This window comes from Mandrillus leucophaeus, unplaced genomic scaffold (genome assembly GCF_000951045.1).
Source record: "Mandrillus leucophaeus isolate KB7577 unplaced genomic scaffold, Mleu.le_1.0 Scaffold134, whole genome shotgun sequence".
NCBI lineage: Eukaryota > Metazoa > Chordata > Mammalia > Primates > Cercopithecidae > Mandrillus > Mandrillus leucophaeus.
The window spans coordinates 4052904-4057700 of record NW_012101299.1 but is presented as its reverse complement, the minus strand read 5'-3'; positions in this window follow the sequence as shown (position 1 = coordinate 4057700).

Genomic DNA, 4797 nt, shown 5'->3' with positions numbered 1-4797 from the left:
AGCCTCCCGAGTAGCTGGTACTACAGGCGCCACCACCTCGCCCGGCTAGTTTTTTGTATTTTTTAGTAGAGACGGGGTTTCACCGTGTTTGCCAGGATGGTCTCGATCTCCTGACCTCGTGATCCGCCCGTCTCGACCTCCCAAAGTGCTGGGATTACAGGCTTGAGCCACCACGCCCGGCCGACTTTGTCTATTATATCCCTTGTATTTTCAGGGCTCGCTATATAGCAGGAGCTTAATAAATCCTTGTTGAATTAATGATGTCATCTCCTTTTCTTTAATATTCCTCTTTAGGAAATTCACACTGGGTCCCCCACCCCCAGAACACCACAACATGTCGTCATTGTGAGAACAGAGCCACCACCTGAGTGCATCTTGCCCTGAGTCCCAATAGCCCCCACATCACCACATCCCTGGGACCCCACTTACAGTACCCCACATCTACACAGAAGACTGCAGCATTGCAACACCAGCTGGACCCAGCTGTGCAGCCATGACTCTGGCACCTGAGCACCAGTTTGCGCTCAAAGGCACAGGTAGTCCAGCATAGAGAGGAGATTGCCCCCAGGACAGCTGGGGAAGCTGATGCACTTGCTCCCCAGAGCCTGAGAGCTGCTTGACTGGGGCCCACTGCTGCCCTCACTAGTGACCCTGCCCCCTCCAAAGGTGCAGTCACCAGATACCCACACATACCCACTGCAGGCCCTGAGGACTGGCCTGCCCAGCATCCCTGCTCCCAACACAGCCATGCTATAGCTTTCACAAACAACTGCAGCCTAGGCCACCAAGGCACTCACAGACACCACTGACACTGATTACGGTTGAAGAAATCAAATGAAGACTATACTACTAGGGCTACCCAGAAGCAAAGGCAAAGTGCCTTACCCAATTGACACCACTGGACACATCTAGGGGAAAAAAATTTCCCTACAAAAGCTACTCCATTAAAGTTGGAAGAAATGGCTGTTCCACCAGATGTGCAGATATCAACATAGGGACACAAGAAGCCTGAAAAAACAAGGAAACAGAGTGTCTTCAAAGGAACACAATAATCCTCCAGTAACTAACCTCAACGAAAAAGAAGTCCATCAAATGCCTGAAAAGGAATTCAAAACAATGATCTTAAGGACAGTCAGCAAGATATAACAGAACACAGATGCTTCAACAAAAGCAGGAAAAGAATGCATAATCTGAATGAGAAATGTAACAAGAAGTTATGAAAAGGAATGAAACAGAATTCCTGGCACTGAAAGAAAAAATACAATTGAGGGCTTCAACAATAGACTAGATCAAGAAGAAATAACTTCTGAACTTCAAGACAGATCTTTTGAAATAATCCAGTTAGATAAGAAAAAAGAATGAAAAAACCTACAGGACATATGGGACACCATTAAGTGAAAAAGTGTTTCCATTATGGGAGTTCCACAGGAGAAGAGACAGGAAAAACAAATAATAACTGAAAATCTCCCAAATCATAGGAGAGATACGGACATCCAAATACAGGAAATTCAAAATGTTCTATACAGGTTCACCCCAAAAAGGCCTTCTCCAAGCCTCACTATTGTCAAACTGTCAAAAGTCAAAGACAAAGAGAGAAAAGAATACAAGGAAAAATGCATTAAGTCAAATATAAGGAAATCTCCATCAGACTAACAGTGAATTTCTCAGTAGCAACCTTACAGGCCAAGTAAGAATGGGATGATTTATTCAAAGTGCTGAGTGTATATTGTTAATATATATTGACAGCCTGGGTGTGGTGCCTCATGCCTATAATCCCAGCACTTTAGGAGGCTGAGGGGGGCGGATCACCAGAGGTCAGGAATTCAAGATCAGCCTGGCCACCATGGTGAAACCCCATCTCTACTAAAAATACAAAAAATTAGCTGGGCGTGGTGGAGCATGCCTGTAGTCCCAGCTACTAGGGAGGTGAGGCCAGAGAATTGCTTGAACCTGGGAGGCAGAGGTTGCAGTGAGCCGAGATCGTGCCACTGCACTCCAGCTTGGGCAACAGAGTGAGACTCTGTCTCAAATAAATAAATAAATATATACTGACAGATAAATATGTCAATTTCAATGACAATCATCGAAATTGTCAGTTAAGAATACGATACCTAACAAATCTTAACTTTCTTTTTTCTTTTTCTTTTTTTTTTTTTTTTTGAGACGGAGTCTCACTCTATTGCCCAGGCTGGAGTGTAGTGGTGTGATCTCGGCTCACTGCAAGCACCGCCTCCCGGGTTCACGCCATTCTGCTGCCTCAGCCTCCCGAGTAGCTGGGACTACAGGTGCCCGCCACCATGCCTGGCTAATTTTTTGTGTTTTTAGTAGAGATGGGGTTTCACCGTGTTAGCCAGGATAGTCTCGAACTCCTGACCTCATGATCCGCCCACCTCCACCTCCCAAAGTTCTGGGATTACAGGCATGAGCCACCGCACCAGGCCACAATTCTTAACTTTCAAAAATGAAAGAGAAAGTCTTCCCCAGATAAGCAAAAGCTGAGGGAATTCATCACCACTAGACTGATCTTACAATAAATGCTTAAGAAAGTCCTACATCTGGAAACAAAAGGACAATACCTACCATCATGAAAACGTATAAAACTCACAAGTAAAGCAGACACACACATGAGAAAGATAAAGGAATCAAATAATTTCACTACCGAAAACCATCAAACTGCAAAAATCACCAATAAGAGAGGAAAAAAGGAAGAGAACTATACAAAACAATCAGGAAACAGTTGACAAAATGACACGAGTAAGTCCTCATCTATCAATAACAACTTTAAATATAAACAATTTAAATCCCCCAAGTAAAAGATACAGATTGGGTGAACAGATAGAAAAATAAGATTCAACTATAGCTGCCTACAAGAAACTCATTTCACCTGTAAAGACACATATGGACTGAAGGTGAAGGATGAAAAAAGATATTCCATGCAAACAAAAACTAAAAGCTAGCATGAATAGCTATGCTTAGTTTGGGGAAAAAAAATAGTCTTTAAGTAAAAAATGTAAAAAGAGACAAGGAAGGTCATTATACAACAATAAAGGGATTAATTTAGTAAAAGGATATAACAATTATAAATATATATTTACACCTAACACCAGGGCACCCGGATATATAAAGCCAATATTATTAGAGCTAAAGGAAGAAATAGACCCCAATATAATAATAGTTGGGGATTTTAACACCCTACTATTACCATTGGTCAGATTGTGTAGACAGAAAGTCATCAAAGAAACATCAGAGTTAAACTGATTTAGGCCAAATGGATCTAACAGACATTTACAAAACATTTCATTCAATAGCTGCAGAATACACATTCTTCTAATCAGCACATGGGATATTCTCCAGGATAGATTATACGATAGGCCACAAAACAAGTCTCAACAAATTTTTAAAAATGAAAATTATATCAAGTGTCTCTTCAGACACAATGGAATACAACTAGAAATCAGTAACAAAAGGAATTTTGGAAATGATACAAATATATGGAAATTAAATAACCTGCTCCTCAATGACCAGTGAATCTATGATGAAATTAAGAAGAAAATTTTAAAATTCCTTAAAACAATGAAGATAGATACACAACATACCAAAACCTATGGGATACAGAAAAAGCAATACTCAAGAGGGAAGTTTATAGCAATAAATGCCCACATCAAAAATGTAGAAAGGTTTCAAATAAACAACCTAGCAACTCACCTTAAGGAACTAGAAAAACAAGAACAAACGAAACCCCAAATTAGTAGAAGGAAAAAAATAATTAACATCAGAATAGGCCAGGCACGGTGACTCACGCCTGTAATCCCAGCAGTTTGGGAGGCCAAGGCGGGTGGATCACATGAAGGTTAGGAGTTTAAGACCAGCCTGGGCAACATAGAAAAACCCTGTCTCTACTAAAAATACAAAAATTAGGTAGGCGTGGTGGTGGATGCCTGTACTCACAGCTACTTGGGAGACTGAAGTGGAAGTTGCAGTGAGCCGAGATAGTGCCACTGCACTCCAACCTGAGCAACAGAGTGAGACTCTGTTTCCAAAAAAAAAGATCAGAATAGAACTAAACAAAATAGAGACAAAAAATACAAAATATCAGTGAAATGAAAAGTTGGTTTTTTGAAAAGAAAAAATTGACAAGCTATTAGCTAGACAAACTAAGAGAAAAGAGAAGACTCAAACAAAATCAGAAACAAAAAAGGAGATATTACAACTGATATTACATAAATGCTAAGAATTATTAGAGACTATTAGGAATAACTATATGCCAACAAATGGGAAAATCTAGAGGAAATGGATAAACTCTTGGACACATGCAACCTACCAAGATTGAACCAGGAAGAAACAGAAAGCCTAAACAGATAAATAATGAGTATCATGATTGAATCAGTATTGAAAAGTCTCCCAACGATGACAACAACAAAAAGCCCAGGACTGGATGGCTTTGCTGCTGAATTGTACCAATTTTTCTATTTTTTTTTTCTGGGAGACAGGAACTCTCTCTGTTATCCAGGCTGGAGTGCAATGGCATGATCATAGCTCACTGCAGCCTCAAACTCCTGGGTCCAAGCTTTCCTCCCACCTTAGCTTCCCAAGTAGCTGGAACTACAGGAGTGCACCACCATACCCAGCTAATTTTTTTAAATTACTTTTTTGTAGCCAGGCATGATGGCCCACAACTGTAATCCCAGTACTTTGGGAGGCTGAGGTGGGTGGATCACCTGAGGTCAGGAGTTTGAGACCAGCCTGACCAACATGGAGAAACCCCATCTCTACTAAAAATACAAAATTAGCCAGGCA